Here is a 26,660-nt window from a genome sequence, read left to right on the forward strand (position 1 = left end):
TTTTCATATTAGTTCAATTTTCTAATTCTGGCCAGTAATCATACAAAAATAGTGTATACCATCTGTAGCATTACTGTAATAAAAATGATAAATATTGAAGTACTGAACGCCTTTTGTCATAGAATCACTACTGTGTTCTTTAAAGGCTGGCCTGAACCACACATGAAACAAATTTAAAAAGTGAGGAAACACAAAGAAAATACATATGAAATGTTTATAGTGAGGTTTTATTTGGATATACAAATATGGATGAACTTTCACCTATCTCTGAGTTGATATCTTTACCACAACCACTCAAACTGCTGTCTTGCAGTTGCCAGCAGTCCAGCTGATGCTCTGGTTTTCTCCAGTGTGGAGAAGTAGGTCTTATCACTTCCTGCCTGTTTTGAGCCCTCTCCAACTTTGCTCCTTCCAGCAACAATGTTTCTCAGCCCATTTTTGATAACACCAGGGAGGGGAAATGGTCTGGAGGAAGAAGAGGCTATCGTGGCATTTGAATTTCCCAAGGAATTTCTTCACGCAACATTTTTAAAGGCTTGTGAACAATCCCTGTAACATCCTGACTCCTTCTTCCTTACTGATTAGAACATCAGTGCTGGTCATTTCCTCTTCTTCCCCCACTCTCACTATCCCTCTTTCTTATACTACCTAATCCACCTAGATTCCGTCCATTTGCAAGTGCCCTCTTTGATATCCACACCAGTTCTTTATCCACTGATGTATCTCATATCGAACCATGCCTACCGACCTAAGAAGCAATCTTCTGTGTGATATCAGATCAAAAAGGTTTCTTGAGGATCAGATGAGTTGTATCCAAGCCTTTCCTCCTTCAGTCTTTCATGACTTCCCTTAAAAATTTCAGTAGATGATCTCTTTTATGCACCTACAGATGGTACTAGCAGTAGTATCAGGAGTGTCTTAGGTTTTTTCCTTCCTTTAGACCCTGATTTATGATTTTATTCTCTTCCAACTGCTGAAATCAATCAAATTCATAGACATGCAAATTTCCAGATCTTCCCTAGACATATTTTTTAAGTACTAACTGATTTTCCTGTAGCATGTGATATTGGTACTCTGGAATACGCCAAAGCATCTCTCACTTATTGCACAACTGTGTTTCTGAAACAAAAATTACATACTATCTTGCCGACCGCCATGCTTGTGAAGATAACCTTGAACACATTAATGGACCATAAACCAATAGTTATCTGTCATGGCAGATAACTTGAAACTCTTATCTTTGAGAGTTGTGGACAGCCCTGTTCCCCTCAATAATGTGTTAATGCTGAAACAAAAATTGACAATTTAAATTCCAACATTATTAATGGTTCCACTGATGATCATTTAAGCAGAAGCATCCAGCCAATGCATTTACTCCACAGTCCCAAACTGCCTCCCATGCCTTCCCAGGTGCCAAAAGCTCCAACTGTCCCCTACCCAACTGCCAAAGACTTCAGCTTCCCCATGGCAACTCCTACAATGCAGTTCTGCATTGTCGTTACAGCACTGAACCAACTAGGGAGTGAACGTCAGGAAAATAGCATCAATTAAATTGATTTCAGTATCAAAATAAATAATACTAATTGTTTTATTCATTTAGGTACTTAATTAAGTAAACTTTTATATAAATTTAATTTAAACAAATCTGCTATTGAACTGCAGGCTGCTTCACCAGAAGGCTGCAGGACTAAGGATCCTGCCAGATAATTGAAGTCCGGTTTGTCACAGAGTCCATAATCCCCAGAACGGAAATACTGCTTTAAGAACCTAAATTCCCACATTACATGCCACTTCTTTTTTTTTTTTTTTTTATATGAACACTTCTGACCACAGCAAGGTCACAAACATCATGCCACCAGAATCTTCCCACGAAGTCCACAGAGCCCTCGTGATTCAAGGAAGCCTAAAATCTGTAGTCTGTCAGCTCTTGCCCCAGCCAAGCATTCTCCTACAAAAAGGGTCTTAAATGTGCCCACCTGAGGTTATCCTACATTTCTTGATGTTTTTCTACTGAAAGCAGATTGCTTCCCATCTGAACAAGTTATTTTGCAAGTCTTCAGATATTCTAATTTCTTAATAACCTGTTCTGGCATGCTCCTGATTTCCTTCAGTGTTTCTTTCTCCTCCCTAGGGAAATTTATGCTTGTTTCTGACACCTGTGTCTGCCACCATTACCTTCTTTTCAGAGCACGAGAGCAAGAAATGCATTGAATATTTTAAGCAATACCTACTTTTCCTTTTAATAATTTTTCTCTGCCATGTCTTAAAGGTTCTTCTGTCTCTTTCTGAGGCCTCTTTTTTCTTGCGTACTTGAGAAAAGTCATCATTTTTCACAACTTCCTGTGCAATCTTCTTTTTCATTCTCTACCTTTGCTTTTCTTATAATTTTTATTACTTTCTGAACTTCACATTGTAATCTTTCTGGTCTTCCTCTGTACTTGATGTTTAATAGCTCACATATGCCTCTTTTTTACACTTGATTAATTGAGAGTGGGCTTGTTCATCATAGTGTGAATGTATTTCTTTCAAACCTGCATATCAGATTGCCCTTGGGTATATACTAATTTCAGTTTTGCACATTTAAAGTTTCTCATCAATGTTCTTGTCCTCTCCATTACTTTTCATTCATCTCCTCCCACAGACTTCTGAAACTCAGACCGAAATTTCAGAAAACTGTCTGCAAGCTCAAAAAGAAAAACTTATCACATGCAACACCACTGTGACCAAGTCACCCTGGGTATGCCAAGCTCTCAGCCAATTTCATGCCTTTCCTATGCTTAGGATCAACAGAGAGCAAACTGGAAGTGGAAGCATCTTGAGGGCTGAGGGCGTCTTCAGCCAGAGGAGGATCATCAGACTGGAGCATATCTCTGCATTGCCCTTTCTGATACTGCTGTACTGATACTCCCTCCACATGTGAGGAAGTAGGCAAGTGGGTGATATATCAGCTATATACCACATTGGGGTAATAGTCTATCAAGGAGATAATTAGCTCAATGCCTTGTTTGCACCACCAAAGTAGAGGAAAAGCAAGTTCACAATCTGTCCTGTATTTTAGATCACCTATTCTCTGAGCTGAAACGGGACATCATGTAAAAGACATTTCAAAATGTCTTTGGGTCTACATCACTTTCAGCAGTGATGTCCAGACATCTAGAGCAGAAAATAAACAAAAGGATATGATTATAAATCTACATTTTTATCTCCACTCACTCGCATTGAAAGCAGCTGTTTTGATTATGTAAGCTGAGAACTGTTGAACAAGGCAGCAGGCATGGACTTCCACACACAGCAGTTCACCCAGGGTGTCTCTGTAGGTGATGTTCCTCTCATCTCCTCTAGCCTCCACATACAATGTCCAGCACCCAGCAATGCTATGAAAACTTAGAGCCTCCCATGAGGGCCTGTAATGAACAAGTGGCACCCACTGTCTGCAGTTCCTGCAGGATAGATGTGTGTGATTAGATGGATTAGCTCTCATGAAAATGATTTAATCTTCATAAAGTATTTTTCAGCATAATGCAGACCATTTTTCTTTTTAGATAAAATTTTCTCTTAGTAAACTCTGCTCACATGTACAAACCACAGCCCTGACTATCACAATGCTTCTGAGGCCAAAGCTGTCTTTCACAACCGCCCCACAACGAGGTCATGCCTGGAGACCAACTCTGGTCTCAGAGGAGAGTGTGAGCTGCCCACCTACTGCATCTCACAGCAAGGGTAAGCTCAGAAACAGGGAACAAGGGAGCACGGTTTCTACTATATGCTCCTGTCAGCACCCAGAATAACAATGTGCCAAAAGAAGTAAATTTTGCAGTGGATAGGGCTGGAGTATCTTGCTTTCTTACCCAAAGAGGGGACAGAAGAAAAAGCCATGGCCTGTGCTCTTTGCACTGCTGAGTCTGCACAAACACTGCATACCCATTCTCATTAGCATTCATTCATATAATCCTTAACAAGATAAACTTATGTCCTGGTTTCAGCTGTGATAGAGTTAGTTTTCTTCTTAGTAGCTGGTACAGTGCTGTGTTTTGGATTTAGTATGAGAATAATGTTGATAACACATGGATGGTTTGGTGGTTGTTGAGCAGTGCTTACCTTAAGTCAGGGACTTCTCAGTTTCCCATGCTATGCCAATGAGGAGGTTCACAAGATGGTGGGAGGGAACATGGACAGGACAGCTGACCTGAACTGGCCAAATGCATATTCCATACACAGAACATCCCGTGGCTGCTGCTCTGGGGCAGGTTGGGCATCAGTCAGTGGGTGGTGAGCTATTGTATCATAGAACACTTGTTTCTCTTGAGTTTTGTTTCTCACTCTCTTTCCTTTCCATTACTATTATTATTGTTGCTGTTATGATCAATAGTATTAGTATTATTATATTTTACTTTGTTTCAACTATTAAACTGTTCTTATCTCAACCCATGAGTTTTAATTTTTTTTCCTGATTCTTCTCTCCACCACAGCGGGGGAGGAGCCAGTGAATGAGCAGCTGAGTGGTACTTAGTTGTCAGCTGGGGTTAAACCACAAAACTTAATATAAGAATATTACATGTTTTATAGATTGGCAAATAGAGTACAAGGAGTATCAATATTCTAACTCTTGTAAACATGTGTTGCAGTTAAGGCCCTCCTCCTGTACAGATAACACAGACCTTTTGATTTACTGTGAGTTCAGTGAAATGGCTCAGAATAGAAGAAGTTCGTCACATACATACATCTTTGCAACAGTAGTAAAGTTTTTTACCATATATAAACATTTATATACCATTCCTTATAGTAGATGGCACAGTATCAATTGAATTTTCAGCATTATTTCCCATCCCTCTTCCCAGCCTTATTTTTTTCTGCGCCACAGAAAAATCTATGTAAAGTAGAAAAATTTGAGAAACCAAATTTTCAGGTTTCAAATACATTCTGATGCTTTGAATTCTGAGACCTAGTCCTGCCCTTTGTGGTAATATCTTGAAACACCCTCATACAGTCAGATAACAATTTGCAGAAGCTTTCATTCAGATTCATAGTGTAGTGTACTAGCAAATAATACAGATTTTCATAAGGAATAATTTTCTGAAAGCAGCCTACCCTTTCTTTCATAGACTTTCCATGTGAGATATCATGCTGCAGTTATTCCCAAAGATTGTTTTTATTGATGTGGTTTATAGTAGTCCTTTTCTTGGAACTCCAGACATAGAGAGCCACTTGTACCTAAACGCAAGAGGGAACATGGTCCCTACCCCAAAGCCTTCATTCTCCATTCAGCTGTGTATGGGGAGAGACAATTCAGCAGAGAGTACCTTTGAATAATGAAATAGATAATAGAAAATAAAGAATTCTGGGTAAAAGAAAAAAAAAAAAGGAAAATTAAAAAAAGCAGCACAATCTTATTAACAGCCTAAGAAGTGCATTAAAAAAAAATCTTCAACGGAGATGGTATCTTCCTACCTCCTGTGGAAGATGGTTGTTAAAAGAGATGCAATATGGGTCATGTTTGACTTGAGTGTGGCTAGAAAAGCCCTACTCACTGTCACATCTGTGCACCCCCTCACAGCAGAAAGAGATGACAGCATAAGCTCCTCCAGTCCTTATGGCATGCAGAAATTCACCATTTTTTCCTAGCTATTCTTTTTTGTCTCTTACAAAGTTCAGATTGAGCCCTGAGGGCACTAACAAAGGAAAAAATGCTTCACAGCATTTTCCCCTTGCTATTGCTTTGGGGTATGTGTAAGATGAGATCAAGTCAGTATTACATGCAGAGCATTCTTAATTCACTGTGTGGTCTGTGGGCAGACTTGAATTTGATGATTTACTGCATTTTGAACAGAAGCACTCTGAAGTGAATTCAGGAGGCACTCTCAACATATCAGCTGGGTATTTGCCATATAGTCTTCTTGCAGACTGAGAGAAAAGAGGAAAGATTTAGTTGTCTGCCTTTGGTTGCCTCCACCCGAAAACTGTGAAAAGCCTGGTGTCTTGCTGCAGAGAGCAGTTTTTGCTACAGTTGACTGCCTTCCTCTTTCTGATTTGCCCCAGGAGTAGGGGAGGTGGCAATGCAGAGGTGTAGGCATGCCCCTACTGACATCTCTGCCTCTGGTCCTTACAGACGTGTCTTAAGACTGCATCGTGGTGGAAGGTTGCCTGTAAAAGGACAACGTAAGCAATAGCACCATGTGCTGAAGTGGCGAGCAATTGCTTGATTGTGATAAGGAACTAATGGTGTCAAACCTTAAAGCTGTAGGATAGAGTTCATCTTTGCAGTTGCAGATGAAAGTAAGGCATCTCCCTTCCATAATGAAAAAGTATTTAATGCAACAAATAAAATGCCTATCTCTTGACCAGAAACACCTCAGATCAAAAAGCCACAGACGCAGCCTAGTCACCAACACTGCTCAGGAGGATCTGCAAACAAAGGGAATTCCTGTCTTGCTCTGATCTGGTTCATCCACATGCCATGGCTTTAAGGTAGGCCTTTTATCAGGATTTTCAGAAGAGAGGAACAGACATGCACAAAAGCTTCCAAAGTCATCAAGGAAAACTGAGGTAGCAGGAACTGGATCACCAAAATGGTATCAAGTGTCCCATGTTCTCTTGTCAGTATCTGTGTTTTTACAACCAATTTCTCTACACTCTTTTCTTCTCTCACCTCCCTCCCACTCACAATCCTTACCAAATTGTTCTTCCTTTGCCAATGACCTGCCTAATTGATGTATTGACAGATTTTAAGGCCAAAAGAAACTATCGTGAGCCACTAATCTGTGTTTTAGGAAACCAAAGTGCTTCAGTCAGCAATTCCTGCACCAAGTCCATGGCTTTGGCCAGAACACTACTTTTAAACTGACAACCAGCATTTTTTGGGATTTTTTTACTCATCGCTTTTGATTAATTTTTTTAATCCCACTTCTGGATCATATCTATTAAATTTCTATATTGCCATTAAAAAGAAAACTGATTGACCCAAACTGATGTTAAATTCACAAATTCATAAACTAAATTCATAAGCTGAAGAAATTGTGATGAAGATTTTATTTCCTACTTCATTATGTTTACATTAAAAACATCTCTTTATCACCAGATTTAGAAATCTAGAAGTATATTAGAACAGTTACATAACATACTAGCTAGTGCTCCACTAGCTAGTGTCCAAGATTTCTAGGTGCAGACAAATGATAGAAAACTCCAAAATGAAACCGGATATTGACATACAGTGAAGTTTCTACATTGGATTTCCTCAGAGAATCAGTTTCTTATCTGCTATTTGGAATGTTGTATCTTTAGAGATGTCTGCCTATAAAATGCTGCATGATTATTACACCTGTCTTATTATTAAACAAGTCATTAAATCCATAATGCTTTATAAACAGTAGAAATTATATTGTTTCAACATCTACTATACGGATCCTGAAAGGGTCCTGGTGTTCATTTCCTATCTGGAAGCTACATGACTATTGCAGACAAGGCTCAGGAATCATATTCATAGTGTTGTATCTGTAACTAAAAAAAAAAAAAAAAAGAGGTTTAATCTTATTTCAGAAATGAGATAAAATTACAACATTACAGACTGTAACATAATATAGGAAGACTTTCCACCCTGCAATAGTCCTCAATAAGCAGGGATGGCTAAATAGATGCTTAAATAGATTTATTTGATATGCTGGTGATTCCTTCCCTAGCTCAGGTATAACTACACAGTGCTGTACAGACAAAATCTAATCAGTTTTGCTGAATAAGGATAAATTTCTGAATGAAAGCCAACACTTAGTTTAATTCTCATATTCACAGATATCACTAAAGTGTCTGTGTCCTGTGACTATCTTGCCTATGAGAAATAGTTGTCCATTATTTGGAAAGCAAGCTAAAAGATATAAGGAAAGCTCATCAAAGAGTCAAAGCATGTTACATCCACAGTTAAAACATTTTAAAGGATCATAGTTATTAGAAATTCAAGTTTTTCAAGTATTAAAAATAAATCTTTAATTCCCCTACAGATTCCTAGTATCCAGAGTATTTTATAGAAACATCTGGATAAAGGAATAAAGGCAAATCCATTGTGTTTCTAGACATTCCTGGAGCACTGATGTTCTTGAGATTATGCTATTGGATTACTGGTATAAAAATAATAAATATTTTCAGTACTTAAAGCTGTAATGCTTTATGTTGGATTTGAATTTTGGTCTCATTTTAGTAAAAGGTGGATGGATATTCACAGTCTCTTCCTTAGCCAGAAGGATGTAGGGAGTTTATTGCTTAGTGACCTATATTTTTCTCCTCTACAATATTTGTAAAGTTATTTAGCAACTTTCCTGCCCTTCAGTCAACCTTTCAAAATAGCTGTCAAGACAAAAAAATGCTTAAGTCTCTGTTCATCATTCCTGTGACATATGAAAGTGAGGGTTTCTTAATCTATGCTAAGAATGCTGCAAAATATCCCCGTCTGCACAAGATGCATTAATTTGTGTTTATTGTTTTACATGAAGGGCAATAATACATAAAAAAAAAAAAAGCTCAGTCTCACATGGAAGAGGTGAGAGAGGCACTGAAGTGAGGTCTGTGGATATGTTTTCACAAGGTTTTGCAATATTACAAATATATTTTCTACAGGTCACTAAGCTAACCGGGAACTTATTGATAAACTGGCTCAGGCTCCTGTTTGTTAACAGAAAATGTATACAACCCTTGCCAGAGGTCCAAGGATTAAACAGTTATAAATTTTAGCCTGTGCCCAGAATGTCGCTCCACCATAAACACATGGTATCGTTACACACCCACCCTGAGCCTTTCACTGAGAGGAAAGCAGAGGGTGCAGCGGCACAGAGCAGGCTTTCAAAGCTCCATTTGTGCAAGGTCTTCACCCTTCCTGCTTACCATTTCTCTAGGGAGAAGCAGTGTGTTGTGGAAAGTACTGGTAACCAAAGACAGCAATGCAACAGCCTAAGCCCTATGGCTCCAGCCCAGTTCTTTCACTTTATCCCCTTTACTGTTCCCTCTCCTGTTGTTGCTTTTTTTTTTTCTTTTAACATGCAAGTTGCCATGAAAAATTTGTTAATGAAATATTTGCTTAGAAGTCTGCTCTGGGCTAGGCTGATAACCTATCTGTGTTTGAGTTTGGCTTCCCATATTCTAAATACTCATCTTCTCTCTGTTTAGCTTATTGATTGGTTTGGCAGGAAAAGCAGCCTTGTCATCAGTGACCAAGGTCAAACCAAACAAAAAGGGACAGGAGGGGGGGAAAAAAAAGGAAAGAAGAAGTTGGATGGATGAGCTCAGCGAGACAGGAGTGGAATATCTGACCTCTCGCAACTTTCCTTTGGGAGATGGATCCTGGCCTGCCCAGGAGCCTACTGGCTTTGACAAGGTCACAAGAAATCACTGACATCATCAGAACCAGCATCTGTAAACCGCAGGAGAGCCTAGAGCCACGAGTCAGGCAGAACCAACAGAGGGAAGAGGTGAACACAACCACACCAAGGCTGGGTACAAATGCTCACAGGAATATGTCCTGAGAGCTCTGGTGCAGAGTAAATGGGGTGCTGAGTCAAATATCTCAAACATCTAAAATTAGAAACTTGAAGCCCATGTCTACATATGCAAGTAGAAGTCACCTGTTCCCAGAGGTGTCTGAAGCTCTGTTTCAGAGAGCACAGCAGCTGCACAAAAAAACAGGAGTTAGTGGTTTGGTGTTTTTTTTGAACGCACTAGGTATGGGTTTATATATCTAATTCTTCAAACACAGTTTACAGATTTTGGTCTCAACTTTTCAGTTCTACTCCTAACACCTAGAAACACAAATCTGTGGAAAATGAGTCAGGAAGTTTACAAAGGGCTAACGCAGACACATGTAAGATGTAAGCACAGGCTCTCAGCAAGGCAGTGGATACCTTCCTGTCATGCCAAGTTCAGCCTTATTTGGAGGGAGCTTTATTTTACCTGAAAGTCCCAGTTCACTAAATGCATTCAATGCCTTCTTAGCTATACAGTGCATTCTACCCAAAACCGCACATAAATCAATGAATTATGTCCAGAACTGTATTAAACTCATCGGAAAAAACTAAGTATAAGGTTACACCACACTACATGGCCTTTTCAAGCCACCTTGTAAAATATTCTTATGTTTATGTAATACAGTGTGAACAGCAGTGTTTAATTTCACAGAAGATATGTGAAACTAGATCAGAGAAGGTTATATCATGGCTAAGCAAACTGAGATCAACTGTACTGTAGCGTAGTACCTTACTGTAAAGAAAATGTATATTCTGGTTTTTGCATACTGTACAGCTGAGGTGTTCTGAAAAGAAGCTGCAACAGAATAGACCCGCTAAATAAAATACCAGGCAATATTGTTATCTGGTACAATACATTCATGTTAGTGGCTTTACAAGTGAATAAGACGCTGCCAGAGGCTAATAATTATGTGACATGAACTGACTGTTAAATCCTGCAGTCTTTACTCAATATTTATATAGTTCTGACTTGTGGGGAGTTCAGCTTGATAAATGCCAGAGTAAAAGAAGTAAAATAGAACTAAATCTATTCCCAGGTTTCTCTTTAATCTTGTTTCTTTCCTTCTCACTAAGGAACTAATTCAGTGATCAGTATGTTATTCACAGGATACTGGAAACACTATTTTAGCAGAAGTACTTCATAGTTTATAGCACCTGACCATAGCAGTTCTGAAATTCAGCTTCCCTGACCCAGCTCAACATATGAGAGAGAGGAGTCCAACTTCCTATCTCCCAGCATGGTCTCATTAACAAACTGAACAAAAAGTGTCCCCACCACAGCAAAGAAAATGGATGCAGAAAGAAGCTGTTTGTCTATAGAAGATGGTGCCAGTTTATCAAGGAAATAATTTTTTCCACATCCCAACACACATTTCTTTAAAAAGACCACATTTTTCAATGAATGCAGAAAGGAAAACAATGTTTTTGCACACAAGGTACTGGGAACAAGGTTATCTGACAACTGTTCAATTTGCATAAGCAAAGGCCAAAGACTGTACAAGTACATAGACCTCTATTTTTAGCAAGAGTGAGTTGTTTTGGTGATCCAACACTGAAACACATTGCAGAGGATGATTTTAAGGATGGGGTGCAGGCAACATCTCTGAAAATTAGGCCCTGTAAAAATGCACAATTGGGAGCTCTCAAAATCATTAGTTGTTCTTCATCCTTTGGGATGGGAGGACCTGACCTTCCCAAAGGGTTGCAGGATGAACCTCATGAGACAATTTCAAAGGTCTTTCTAATAATCTGGGCCTATGTGTATGGTGCTGATTTCCACTGCAGAAAGATTTACTCAGGATTACCCAAAGAAGATGGAAAACTGGGTAACAAGATCAGAAGAAATGAGATGTCCCTAAATAAACCAAGGCTCTGGTGTCTGACGTGGATTTAGCTGCCCTTCGCCAAGAGTGCTTTAATTTGTATCACTGTAATCGGGTTAAGAATTATTGTAGCCAAAGTAATTAGCAGCAAGCTACCAACCAGCTTCTTGACACAGAAAGCAAACGGGTTTCTCCTCCAAGTATCTGCCCCCCTGAGGGCTGAGAGGTAAAGAGCAGAAGGAGGGAATTAGGGGTGACCTTGCATTAATGAACAGGAACATGCTCCTGGATCAATGGGCAAACCTGGCATAGCTCAGAGAGGAAGCATCAACTGTGTCATCGAAGTAGCTCTGATATCCATGGGGGTTTTGCAATGGACGCTTATGCAAAAGAGGTAAACACAAATGAGGCTGGTGCAACGGCAAAAAAGAGCTACAGGAAGAGAGAAAGAAGGTGTGAGGATGTAAACGAAAAATAAACAGAGAGATCGCTATGGGGTGGTTTATTTAAAGAGTCCCTACATTTGCATTATTGGATTAAGCATTTTGACCAAAGTTTGTAAAATTTATTTTGGCCAAAAATGACTAATATGAATATTGGCCTCATGCCTGAATAAAGGAATGTAGTTTCTCTCTCTAATCAGGTTGCAACAGATAAAGGCTAAATAGAAATGAGTAATTCACCGTGACTCAATATTACATGGGTTTTATTTTAAGAGCTGAATTTCAAGTGCATTTCTGTTCTTTATTTCAGCTGTGCTATCTTCTGCTCACCCTCGCCACACTGTGTGTCAGCCTGGCTTGGCAAACTGGGAATCATTTTCTTCTATAAGCCTGATGTACTTTTTAGGAGACTGTCTTCCTGGAAGCAAAATCAATTCAAGTATTCAGGAGGCCTCTAGTGGCTCATAGTTTCAGAGGAAGTTTCCTCTGAACCCTAGCATATGAAGCTGGGAAAACATACGGAAGGTCAGGGAAACAAAAGGGACTCCCCACTTGTTGATTAATGCCATTGACAATAAAAAACAAAGCTTGGTCTCTGACTTCAGTATCTAGGAATCTGGCCTTCAAGATCCGAGATACATTTACACAGAATGCTCAGAATGCGCAGAAGAGAACAATAGGGTCTCAGGCTTCTCGGTGTTTTACATGTTTCTAAGCGTACACTGGGAAAGAATTACAACATGATGAGCCCTATATTTGAAACAGCTGTCAAAGGGGAGCCTATGCCAGTTTCATTTTGATCCATAAATATAGATGCTTTCTATTACTGACACTAGAATACGCAATAGGTTTCCAATGTGGTGCATGAGTACGTAATTCTCCATTTGCAACTCTTCACCCAGTTCCCACACCAGGCTAAGCAGATAGGACTGATCCTGACTGGGGTAATTGGCATCAGTCAAGCTATAGCTGTTTCCAACAGCTAAGTCCCTGGTCTCTACCCTACTGTAAGCAAATACATTATATTACGTATTAGGTGAGAACCTGGATCACCTGTATGCTATTTTCACATGCAGGATTATTAAAAAATAAGAGAAGAGTAATCACAAAAACAGGTGAGAGAAATGAAGTCCCGCTGTTCCTCTGACGAGTTTTGGCCTAGACAGTCGATGCTTTCTTCATCACATATGTATTTCCCTTGGCCTATTTTTGTGTGTCATAGGATAGTCGAAGAAATGTCCTTAATTCCCGACACTTTGATTCACCTCCACAAACTAAGCCTTGTTGTAGGTGACTTAGCAACCATGTGATCCACCTATTATTAGAACAGAGTTAGCCCTCCAAGCCCCCAAACTCCTGCCTCCCCTTGTCCTTATATATATCTGTCTCCTAGCAGAAAAGTGGCACGTGACCTCCTATCCTCAAGAATACTTGGCACAAGTCCCTGCTTCTCAGCCGAAGCTATTGTTCTAGGAGAGAATGACACAGGCGTGCAAGAGTCTTGCTGACACTTTTGACTTTAAACATGAAATGCCATTAATCAATCAGCTGCATCTGTTTGGAAAAATTAAGTGGCTGGAATCAAGGCAAACACAATAAATAATCCTTAGGCAAACAGGAAAGAAAATAAGGGAAGACACGTTTTTTGACTTCTTGTTACTTGAAATTAATTTGATTTGTCTTTCACATCCTCCTTACAAATATTAGGGCTTACTGAGTGTACAGTACGGAGATACCAAACTCCAAAGGCTTATGCAAAGTATTGCCACCAAATCAAAGGTGCTAAGCTTGCAAGATATAAGTGTCTGCTGTGGAATTCACACATGACATGGCAGCAGAGGGGGTCTGAATTCACAGATGTGAACCAGACCAGTCTAGCAAAATGCCCAGGCATCATTGGAAACGTTGATTTCTCTTGCTATCCAGCAAAGTTGTAGATGTGATTTATGTCCTCAAAAACATGTTCATTCTTGCTACAAATGCTTCAGAGACTTAATACTACATGGAATCATTCATGACAGGTGCTCAAATCCATCAAAATAAGCATCTAGTAGATTTCAAATAACCCACAGTTCCTTGCAAGACAGGCACCTACATAAAGAGCATTTCAGTACTTAAGTGTCTGCTGCTGTCCCCTCTGTTTGCAGGAGAGAATGGAAAAATACTAAGGTGCACCTTGCAGTGCCCTAGTGGGAGAGTATCTACCTCTGGAAGGAGGTAGAAACAAGGAATAGCTGTGAACAAGGCATCAAGCTCAAGAGGATCCTTGACTTTCACACAGTTTCTGAATTGAGTCCAGTGCCTCTTTCCTCACAGCCTGGAGTCCAGTATTACAGTCCAGCTTTATTTGCCCCTGAAATTGGTTCAACACACAGGGTGTGAAATACCGCTCCCTGCTAATGAAACAGTGTTTAACACTTCCCCGAACCACGACACTCATGACCATACAGGCCTGAAAGCTTGGTGTGAAGAAGATACAGAGAAGCCTCATCATCCTCCTCAGCTCTGGGTCTGAAGACCATGACTGCTGCTGGCCTGCACAGGGTGGGAAACACAAAACCAAACAGTTTGTAGTGTGGGCATGTTCAGAAACTGAACTGAATACACCCACCTATTTCATACACACCATTAAAGGAGAGCCATTTCGATCCAGTCTGACGACACCCTCAAATTTCCATCTCACTACCAATCCCTGCTACAAGGATCTGCCTGAACAGTGTAAAGGAATGATATAAGCAATATGAACTGGTCAGAATGATACAGGAGCAGGGAGTGGAAAAAGACACAGGAGCAAAGTATTATGAGGCCCATCGTGATTGCTAAAACAAAACAACAAGTATGTATTTGGCTACCTAGAAGTATTTGATTAGTCTCAATCTGAAATAACAATCTATTTCATTTTGGAGGTGATTAATCCTTTTGAAAACAAGATTTCAAAATTAAAATGTCACTTCGAATTCTACAATTGCTTTTTGCTGGCTGAAATACATATGAACAAAACATTTCAACTTTACAGAAAAACAAACAAAAACCTGTGAGAACGGAACTTATCTATAGATGTTTTTGATCCCTTACACATTCTGCATTTGAGAGTGAATTTCCTGTTTGCTCAACAACAGAGCTTGCTAATCTCTATATGTTCCTGGAAAGCAGCATGTACCTTTGGCTTGGCCATGGATGAAGATTCAGCAGACATAAGTTCAACTTTCAGCTCTGCTGGCATCCTTAAAGGATGTACTTTACCTGTGATGCCTCTCTTTCCTCTTTAACCATCGTATTTATGGCAGAAACACTCTATTGCTCTTATGTGCTACTGCCATACAAGCTGCCACAACTGATAATAATATCTAGATAAATGAGAGTTTGTAGGAAGAGCTAATAGCTTTTATTAGACTAGCTGATATATAACTGACAAAAGCGAACAAGTTGTGGGGTTAAGGGTCCTTCAGGTACACTAGAGTGTAAGTGAACACTAGAGAATATGCTAGAGCACTCCAGTTCCAACAGCATCACCACTACTGCATGAATTGATGGAAACCTCACTACACAAAATGAAGAGCATGTTTGAGATGTCCCTGTCACTTCCTCCAGAAACAACAGAAAAAGGAATAGAATGATATACAGATTTTTGAAGGAAATAAAAGGTTAAGAAAGTAATTGTGAAGGGTCTTCTTTATCCCCCAAACCTTTAATATATGTGAAATGAGTCTGCAATAACAGCTCTCCACAATGCCAAAACCCCAAACTGCTGTCAGTCATTCCACTAGTAGTTGCCTGGGGCAACTGCTTTCACAATTATCAGTGGATTCACAAACTTGCTGCAGTCAGAAATGATGTGACTGATTTTTTTTTTTCCAATGGTCAGGTTGCAAGTGAGGGCAAGAATATTCCAATTTTCTAATCAGCAACATAAAATATATGAGAAACCTTCTTTATATCAGGCACACCTGTCAGGCCAGGCCGTGTCAATTTGACAAATGTATGGCAAAATACATGGATCAGAGAAATGAAAGCTAGATCTATCACCATGGTGTTCCAAACAAAATAGTGATTCCAGTAAGACTAGCATGAAGCTAGTACACAAGACAGCACAAGTTAAAAGCCCTTGATGGTCCTTAGCATGTTCCTTTGACTTTACTGATAACCTAACGCTAAATAAATTCTTTTCTGTAGGAATAAGAAACTTAGTTTACAATTTTCTGATCTTTAAAAGAGCCCAATCAGACACGAATTCTCTCGTACCATGGGTAATAAAACACACTCAGGGTTAACAAGTTCACTATAGGAAACAACTAAGACTTTTCATGAAGAAAATCCACATCCTGAATCCCAGCAGAGGGTGACATTCCTATGTGCTCATCACTGCTTTGCCGCAATTCACAAACTTCATCACCACAGAGCTCTTCTAAACACAGGAAAACTAAGGTTACACTAAGTTTAATTTAAGGAAAGAAACTTCCCTAGTGGATACTAAATCCATTCAATTACTGCAGTAGTCATCTCACTTTAAGGTTTACAGGGTGTTTGAGCTTTTTCTTTAATTTGCTGTAGTTTTAAAGTCAGAGTTTATCAAGCCACTTATTTCTATATTTACCATATTGGGTTCAGGGATCTTCGAATGAACACACCAAGACTCAGTGATGAAAAAAAGAAAATAAAGCTTTTGTAATACTGGTTATCTGACATGTCTGCATAAAACTAAAGGTCAAACTAATGACACAGTGCAGTCCCTTACAGATGAGAATGGCAGTCACTCATTTCATTCTGATTAAAACACTTGTCGCCTCAAGTTAAGGGACTTTTTTAAGAGGCAGAAAAGTTTTTTAAGGGTCTAACATACAAAACCATGAAGTCCAAGATGTATTGGTGGCAACTCTACTACTGAACCACAACTGACAAAATCCTCAGTTGCCTTACTGAAAGGGCATCTAAACATGTCATCTTTTTCAAAGCCAGTTTTCTGGAGACAGCTAGCTTGTGATGCACATAGTTATAATTAAACCTTTAAAAATTACTACAAAGACCCATTAAGCTTGGACACAATGTGCTGCTTTACAATTAAAGTTATGTCAGAAAACAAAGAACCTTCTAGAATCATATAGAGACTGGGTTTCATTCTCATTTACAGCAGTTTCATCTAGAGACATTTCCATCATTTTCTTTGGAGTCACTCCGAAGTTACATGAGATTAATGAGAAGGGGGGGAAAAAAGAAAACTGCAGGAACACTGAAGTGTAGAAACTTCTACGCAGATTTTAATGATGGGGCTCTGTTTTCAGGAGCCTTGCAGCCCTGAGTGGCTGTTTTGTTGCTTTCTGGAAGAACTGCAATGCCTCAGTACTTCAGCTGCAGCCAGACACAGATCTGCTGGGGAGTATGAAATATTGACTGGGGTGCTCTTTGCCAGCACTACCTAGTAGTGGCTTTCCATGAACCGGACTTATTGGAGATTCACTACCAAAGATTTCCATCTTTGGGGGGTTGTGTTTGAGCCATTTCCATTTCTACCTCAGGCTTAGTTATAATCCAGACATGCTCTTAATCACACCTACTTCATGGAGATTTAATCCCCGTATTTGCTTTCTGTACTAAATTCCTCTGAATTTTCATCCTAACCAGACACAATGGGCTACTCTAGACCCAAGAGTCTAACAGTGTACATTGAGGCACATTTCATGACACAGAATGAGGCATTCAATTGAAAGACATACATTCCCAGATGAAAGTCAGTTTCTGCCTTTATTATTCATTATATAGTTTAAACCTGTGTTAAACACTGATTTAAAAGGCTGTAAGCCACAGTCAAGCCTGTGTCACCCTTTCTCAGACCTGAATCAAGGCTCTATAGCCAGGCAAAAACCTGCCAGCGAGGACACGTAGAGACAACTTCTGAGCTGCCACAACTCTGCAAAGCAGGGAACTTGGACCTTCTAGGAAGTGAAACAATGCCATGGATGTTTTTGCAGTCTCTGGACATATTAACCCCACAGGAATGGAAATTATTACCTATTCTTCACAGAGATATAGGTGGGAGTCGTAGGATGAAATGAGGAAGACCAACAGCAAGAGGAAACATTCCAACTACTGTGAGCAGCACTGTTACCCTGATTCTCAGTTATCTGAGGAGATTATTTAAAAGTTCTTATTTCAACCTGGTCAAGGAATAAACCACGTTAACACGTGGTATTGAGAAGGTTTCTTTGTTATTACATCAGCTGTAATTTAAGTTTACATGCTGTATTTTGCTGTTGGGGCAGGTTAATGTGTTTTTCCTCATAATTACAGCAGGCTACTTCATTAAGCGTCTGTAACCGGACTGTCTTTGCTTACAAGTTCACAGTCTGAAGCTGAGCAAAAGACCTGTAAGGAGAGCACTGGCAGGCTGGCTTCTTGAGACTTTTAAATCTAAATTAGAAAGAGCATTACAAAATGCAAGGTAAGGAGCATTGTACTGGCAAAGAGATGGCCAGTGTGATCTAACAGGTCTTTTCCATCACTAACATCCCGTGTTCAGGAACAACCCATTTAATTCCAGGCCAGTCATTTATTATGACAGAGAAGCAAAGTAGAAGGGCATATATTCTACTGGGGAAAACAGCATTTTATTATGCCAACTGAACTCAGAGGACAGGCAGTGAAAACATTCTTTCATTTTGTACCATTAGCTCAGCCAGGCCTCTGCAATGTAACATTCTGTCACTTTCTGTGGATTAGCTCATTTACAAAAACGTGCTGTTTTACTGAAATTAGCACAGAGAGAATATTGCACTTCCCGAGCTGCTGCAGCATAACTGTTTGTCAGTAGATTTATGAAGTGGATTCTTTTCCTGCAATCCAGGATAAGGGAAATACTTAAACAATAACCACCATGGGGAGTGTGGACAAGGCAATAATTACTTTCCATGGTGTTAATAAACCTCAAGGCTACTGGCCAAAGTACATTCACACTGAAGGAGACGTCTATGGAGATTACATAGGAAATTTTAAGATAGACATGGGTCAGGAAGCCCATCTTGGTCTGCTTCCTCTGTTGCATTAACAGACACCCCCCGCCCACCCATAAATGTTCCCAGCAAGGTTTTTTTAATCAAGCACTGTCTAGTGTTCACTGCTTTCTTCTTTGGTGTCCTCTGCTGAGTGACTTGCTTAGTATGCCAACTAGGAGCAAGCATAATTTGGTTGTTATCCTTTTGTTTTCTGCTCAACTTTTAGTTAGAATCTTTTTAGCCATAAACTTGGAACTTCCACTCCACAGGAAACATCTAATTTCTGTAAAAATAAAATTATACAAGAATTAATTAAACACTTCAAAGCTGAGTGATTCCTGAAAGCTCAAGTTCTGCAGCTCAGCTCAATCATCATTTCCAGGGTGCTGTGTTCCCAGTTCTCTGCCAGCCCTAGAAGGCCATGTTGGGAAGCCTCATATCCCTAAGATTCAAATTGGGATTTTTCAGGCTTCTAAGGCTCCTGTCACACCAGCAATGAGATATACCTTAGCTAAAATTTGAGATAACAGAGTTTTGGAGCAGCAGGCAGCGAAAAAGCAGGTTCAAGGCCTTCCAATGACTGCAAGATTCAACGGCATCTCATTCTCATGTTTACATAAGTAACACAGACTACAAAACATTCTGTTTGCAATGGGACATCTCCAGATGTACCACTTGTCATAGCAAACAGTCAGACACCTCAGAACTGATACAGACCTCTCCCTTCTTGTAGATGTCTATCCAAGGGGATGTTCATGCTTTGACCACTAGACTGCAGAATGTTTTCTATGGAAACCTGTCTTCACAGCCACATTCTCTTTCTTTTGTAGCAGAACAAAAATGAATTTACTAATAGTGACACTAGCGCAAGACTGGAATGAAATAAAAGTCAGGTCCTCTGTACCATCCTCTTAAAGTTGTGCTATGCTGTTCACTGACAGATAAAGCTTTGCCTCCACTAGTAATGAAAAACACCTCTGATCATTCTCAGGCACTGAGGACAACTGGTATGAAACAGATCACATCTATGCCATTTAACTCTCTGTCTCTGAAACAGTGTGAATGCATCCAAAAATATCACTGGGAAGAGTCCCTGGGCTGTGCTAAGTCCAAGCCATGACAGACAATCATTTGGATAGTGGTAGGCAAAAAAAACAAAAAAGTTTTTACTAATAATTTCACCATATGACACAAGCAGGTTCCAGTGCCTCATTCCACAACCTGACACCACCTGATATCCTGGGATAGGCTGGCCAATCTGTAATCTACCCAGGCCTCACATATGTTAATTTTAAGCAGTGCAAAGCTAACAGTTGTGCTTTTTGCCCACATCACCAGTGAGCAGGGCTTTAAAAGGAGATTGTCAGTGTTCTCAGTACTCTGGGATTGGTTATGCCCATAGAGGTCTCCAAGAAAATGTGCTTCTAATTTAAATGCTGTGTCAAATAAGCAGTAACTGAATTTGAGAATGGATGTTGCGAGCTACATTCAACTGAGGCAATTGACTTAGATGTTCCCTCACTACAGGAATGATTAATCACACAACTATTTATGGGACAGAGCACATCACCCTTGTTCACACGAGTGAGCATGCACTGGCTCACACGTTACCCCCACAGGAGCAAACAGGAATAATCATGGGAAGAAACACTCACCAAAGCAAGGGCTATATGATCTGGTGGTACAGGCTCTAACCTACCCACAGTGAAGAACATGAAAAATTTCCTGTTGCCTCATCAACTCTAGACTGGATTTTTCATTCATCTGTGTGGCCCCAGGTAAAAGGAAGAGCCATCTGTAGCTCTCTCAACTCCCTTGCATTTTGTGTTGTGCTGCTGGAGTGAGTATCGTCATACCAGCTAACAACTGAGCAGAACAAAGCACAGCTGTATCCTATTCCCAAGACACTCCCTGTCTTATGCAAGGAATGGAGAGAACACCTGGTGCAGGAGGCAGATCCAGTAACTCCCATCCTTAGAGATTCTTCATTTTCAGATAAATTCTTTATTAAAAATTGTCAGACAATAGTTGAGAAAGGACTTAATAAAAACAGAATTTGACCTCATAAGTCTAGACTGAGAAAACAGCTCTGGAAACCATAGGGAGATTTTATAAGGGCCTTAGGAACAGCAAAATGACACATAAACATACTTAGAGTATTGCATCAAACTCCATTTTCCATTCATTGTAGCAATACTGACTTGTACCAGCTAAGAGTCAAGCCCCAGGATTTTTCAAGAAAAGATCTGTTCTATGAATACCCAGGAAGATGTGTAGAAGGTAAATAGCAAAATGTAATATTTTAAAGGTAATTTGACTAAGGCTTAGAGGTGTATTTCTTACTTTCCTATCATGAGAAAGTTTCCTATACACACTGATAGAGTCACAATTATTTCTCAATGAGTAAAAACATCTTGGCTTGGAGCCCTGGTGGTTATTAGTACCATGGGAAGTCATCATTGCCTTAAACATATTCCCCACAACAGTTAAGTATTTCCCTTATTTCAGAACTGCAGGAAAACAAGACATATAAAAACTGAGTAACTTAAAGCTAGCTGTGACTTCAGAAGCATTTTATAGTGTTTTCACCCACATTTGGCAAAAATAAAGTTCGCTTTACAGACAAATTGGTTCCTGTGAGGCCACAGGATGCTGCACAGAAGCCACTCAGACACGTTAGTAGTGGCCCAAAATGAAAGACTGGTTTTGCTTTCAGCTCTCTTCAGTTCAGCTGGCACAATGATAAGACATTATTTTTCTCAATTAATATCCCATCCTGACACTGTTTGCCAGTCTTCGAAGGTCACAAGGCAGTTCTGTGTCAGGCTGACACCTTCCCCCTTCCCCATATTTCTTATTCCTCTCTGGGGAAATTTATGTCCGTCTGTGGCATCTGTCCCCTGTCCTCCTTTTGTGAGTATGAAGCCACAGCATACATTACATTTAGAAATGTTTTCTGACTATAAATTACCTTTGCAATGTCTTAGAGGCCTTATGTTCTCCTTCACTGACCTCGTGGCCTTTACACCCTGGAAACATTTCTCATTATCTCTCTTATCCTCCTATACAATCTTCCTTTCATCTCAGCATTTGCTTTCCTTATCACTTTTTTTGCATTCTCTAATTCCATCTGTAATCTGTCCAGCCTTCTTCTTTCCCTGGTGTTTTTTACCTTATACTGGATTACTGTTTACACATGCTTGTCCGCCTGTAACCATAATTTGAATTACACACAGGCTTCTGTTCCCCATGGCATACACAGCCTAGTCAAGCTGCGTATCTCACCCATTTTCCTCGTGTCTTTCCCCTTCATTTCAGGCTTCAAGGCTGAAATTTAAGTACCTTCCTCAGCAGCTGCATATTCCTCAAAACTTTAGCAACCCCCACTTCATCATGCTCCCTTGCCCAGGCCCTGAAGCTGATATGGAACAATGTGAAGCCACTGTCCAGCATGACAAACCAAACCAGAAACCTGGGAGTGCACTCGTGTCAGTGCTAAGCCACACTGGTAATTCACTCATTCACCCCAGCCTTCAAACCCCATCACCTCAACACTGGGAGCAAAAGGCTTTCCTTTTCTGGGGTTTTCCTGTTGGTATTTCTGACTTGCCACTATAAATTGTAACACTGTCATGGCAGTGAGTTACACAAATGTTAATCCTCTCTTCTTTGAAACTGAAAAGGAGTTCAGGTTCAGCTCAAGAAGTGGACAAGGCCTCTAACTGCTTCTCATTTTCACCCTTCCCAAGGAGAAGCAAACTAAAGAAAAACGTTGAAGTAGATTTAGAGAAAAAATAGGATGAAGAACTTTAATCTCAGTATTAATAATGTTAAGGTTTTCCTATGGTACCCTTTTAAATTAGTGGGATAATACTGTTCCTATCGATTACAAGAAAAACTAATCCAATTCACACATAAAATTAAATAATAAGCTTCCCCTTCTCCACTTACATTTCCCTGGAGATGTTCTCCAGAAGAAAAATCTCTTCTGCCAACTGAAGAGGGAAGCAGCCTGCAATTTGCTGTGAAGAAAGCTCACAGCTGTGAAGAAAGTTAGCTTCTGTCTGAAACAACATCCTTTCAGTAAATACCACGAAGCAGAAATTCTATATTGTTCACATTTCCAAAACCTTCCAAAAAAGTGACCTTCCACTGGTTTCACCAACAGCAACAAGCTGCTTGGTCTCTTATGCTTAGACTGCTTCACTGCCTGAGCTCACTTTAAACATTGTCTTTTCACAGTCACTCTCAGCAAATGTGTATTTGAACAAAGTTGTAGAATTGGTTAGCTGGCAGGTAGCTAATGTATAACGTATGCACATTCAGTTCAGATCAAAAAACTACTTTGCTAGCAATGCTGTTTGCAATACTTGGATCAGTCAAAGACATACCCTTCCTCTTCACCTCCTCATCAAAATGTGACAAATTTATTGCTGTTAAATACTAGAGACAGTGATCTCTTCTGACTACAGCTGGTGATCAGATTATGCCCTGAAGCATAATGACTGCTAACACTTCTCCCTTTTATCCCAATTAGTGGCCTTTCTACCATGTACCTACCCCACTCTTCTGAGAAGCTACTATAACAGGCAAAAAAAAATAAAATTCAGTTGTCATCTGACAGCTAATCTGAATATATTTTTGTATTGATAACTAATAAATAATGAATTATATTGTAAAGATGAGAGAAATTTTTCAGCAGAACTGCTGGGGGAAAAAAAATCAATTTCCCCCAAAAACACAAAGGTTACATTCCTTGATAAACAAAATGTACCTTTCTTAAGTGTAAAGTACTGAAGTTTTAGTATATTTGAGTCATCAAAGTCAATGGAAGACACCTTTGGACACTGAAACCCAAATATTTTCCACTGTTAAAAGAACATAACATTAGACTGATTTGCCCTTTAAAAAGTAGGAGGAAAATTGTATTTAAAAAAAAAAAAGAAAATATTTCTAGACAAAAGGCAAAGTGGTTTCAGTTTTAAACTGGATTAAGAGAGAAGAAACAGTCAGCAATAAGTAATACTGTTAATGCATGAAAGTATTTCAAAGAAACAGGAATGATCACAGTGTTTCAAACTAGAGAATAGGAGGTAGAGATGTACCCTGTCTACCACATAGGATTAGATCAGGAGCTCATCTTCTTCCAGTAGCTTGAACCAATGAATCTCTAATAGCCAATCAGTGTTCAGCAGATCTCAGGTCAGACACAGCATATTTCATCTTAAATATTTGCCTTTAGCTATTACATAATTTTTAGGAAATTCACTAGCCAAATAAGAACCTATTCTAATCTTTAATCACACTGAATTAATTCTCTCAGCAACATCCTGTTGCAAGGACCACTACAATTTATAGGCTTTTTTTTCCTACATGTTTTCCTGTTATTTGTCTCCTTCCTAAGGAAGACAAGTTGAATCCTTTCATTTGCTCTCATTAAGCAGTTCTTTTCACTCTTTCATATCATCTCCACTGCCTTATCTGAAGAGTAAACACCACTGCGGAGCAGGTTTCTTTTGACTTTATGTAGGTCAAAAATGTTTTCCTTTCTTGGCTCAAAACATACACAAGTGGGTGCATTTACGTTGCGTATTTAGGAACAAAAAGTGTGTGGCTAAAGAAATTGTATCTTTGGCTTCTGTCATGAATGTGTCCTCAAAAATCCCAAGTGGCCAAAGGGCAGTTCCTGACCGGTGGGAAGTGGTCTGCCACAACCTAGAGATAGCCCCAAGCACGGGTGAGGAAAGAGGGGATTCACACAGGCATGAGAAGTGATACCAGACCATTTAATTATGAGCTAGTTCTTCCCATATATATTTATTTGCCTTTGCTTGCAGCATCCTTCACTGCCCCTAGTCTCACATAACCCAGAGCAACCCACCGCATGCAGGTTTATATAATCAGAAGACTGCACCAACACAAAACTGTTCTTTCCTTTAAACTCCTGAAAGTAAGAAATAGTGTTGATTTGTGCCCTGTTTCCTGAGAACATGCAATAGATAACCACTTTTCACACTGGAAGCGAACTCTCTGTTCCCTTTTACTTACCCAACACAGTGCCAGTGTAAGTGTGTCAGGACACACTGAGATTAGTTCTCACCACTGAAGTTAGCTGCTTACACTTCCATTACACTTCCTACCCATTCACTCCCTAGCATGCCTGATAGCTCTCCCAGCCGCACTGCACACTGACATCACCCCTGGTCAATGGTCTGGGGTTAATTTTTGCCTCCTTCTGTGTCTGGCCATTCTCAGCCAGCTGAGCTCCAAACCATTAATCTGTTCCACACCTGCTTCTCAACAGCCTTCAGTTAATAAAATTCTTGCTTCTGACCCAGTTCAATGAGGTGACCTAACAATGTAAAGATGTTTGCTGCCAGGGCTAGTCCCTTGAGTCTGCATTTGACTGATCTTTTAGTAAAGCTTTTGATTTATGTAATAACCTTTTTCCTTATCCTTCTGATCATAGCAACGTTAGGAAATCCCCCATTGCCAATTTACTCTCTCGCTGCCTCTGGTTCTAAGACATAAGAGTTATACTTCAGCCACAACCTCATAGACCATCCTTCACCGGTTGTCACAAATTTCTCATCCCTGCTCTCTCTGTCATCACACCCATTGAGTTTTCCTTCTTATTTACTAAACCTTCGCTTTCAGTGTAATAAGCAAACACATCAAACTACTCTACACTAAAGATCACAGACAGGGAATTAAATATTGTATGTTCTTCATTCACCTTTAATATCATTACAAGTCTGTTAAAGGATTTGTGTCCATTGAACAAAAAAGCTAGAGGCATTACTGCAGCTGAATTCAGATTGCTAAACGTTTAATAAGGATGCTGACATTACAAAAGCTGATGTCTCTGATCTCAACTCTTGAAAGCTATTTAGGTTGGTTGCAGGGGAAAACTATGTCATGGGCACCTGGGCACCTGCATTTTATTCTGTCTCAGTAACCCCCTCTCAGAGGAAGTGAAGCCATAAGGTCCTGTCCCAGTAACAATTAAGAGAAACTAATGAAGAGCTGGTTTATAGCCTTTTCCCAATCCTGATGTCCTGTCTGTGTCTGGAGGGCAAGTATAAAACATGTTTTTCAGTGCTACAGAAGGAAGTACAAGTAATTAGTCGTCACTGTACAATTCACACACGAGGTTAATCAGGCCCCTCACTGGTTTTGAAGCAGAGAGGACAAACAGCAGCCTGAGCACTCAGTGAGACAAGGAGGTCAGCACAAGCATAGGGGGAGGTAAATGGAAGCCCCTGTGCATTGGTAAAAGAGGAACCTGGGTGAAAGTTTTTAGGGAGCCTACCCTAAAGGACTAGTCCTTTCTTCTATCCATTTCCCTGCCTTTATCAGCTCTGTGATCTGTGAATGATTGTCAGAGGAGCCCCATTTAACCTGCCAGTCACACTGCTGTGCAAAAGGCTCATTGCTCCACAGAGGTTCTCTTACAGACCCAGGGAAGACACCACACCAACTTTTCTCCATCCCAAGACCAAGCAGCCTGCTGCCCTTCTCTCACCCAGGGTAGGAGGCAACACTTTAGCTTCTCCTGAGGTCAAACTACTTAGCTCAGAACACATCGGGTAACACATCAGGGACAGACCACATGGGGAACTGTTGCTTCTGTGATCAGAAATATCGAAAGTACATGTGTCTTACTTGGAATAGGTGCAATTCCCTCTCAGGAGGCAATTTTCCTCACCTCGATACCACATGAAGGCTGTGAATATTGAGTTTTCTTTTATTCCTTCAACTTCTACACATAGAACCAAACCAGTTCTGTAATATCTTATGCAAATCAAGGATTTTTTCGTGAGGCTCTCATGGTGCTAACCTTTGCTCCAGGGCTTTGTATCTGGCACAATACACATGGCTGCGACATGTGGTGTGTCCACCTTCCAG

The 26,660-nt window shown here is 40.0% G+C and overlaps 1 long non-coding RNA gene across 2 annotated transcripts in view; it reads right to left on the reverse strand.

Annotated features, from left to right (window-relative positions):
• Window positions 1-7,353: 7,353 nt before the first annotated feature.
• Window positions 7,354-26,660, reverse strand: part of LOC113989315 — a 137,071-nt gene continuing 117,764 nt past the window's right edge. For both annotated transcript variants that reach the window (XR_005563573.1, XR_003541204.2), the window contains exon 5: window positions 7,354-7,494. This is a non-coding gene — a long non-coding RNA (uncharacterized LOC113989315). The remainder of the gene's footprint in view (window positions 7,495-26,660) is intronic.

Source organism: Pipra filicauda, unplaced genomic scaffold, assembly GCF_003945595.2.
Source record: "Pipra filicauda isolate LSUMZ 115617 unplaced genomic scaffold, ASM394559v2 scaffold221_size1283894_pilon, whole genome shotgun sequence".
NCBI classification, from domain to species: domain Eukaryota; kingdom Metazoa; phylum Chordata; class Aves; order Passeriformes; family Pipridae; genus Pipra; species Pipra filicauda.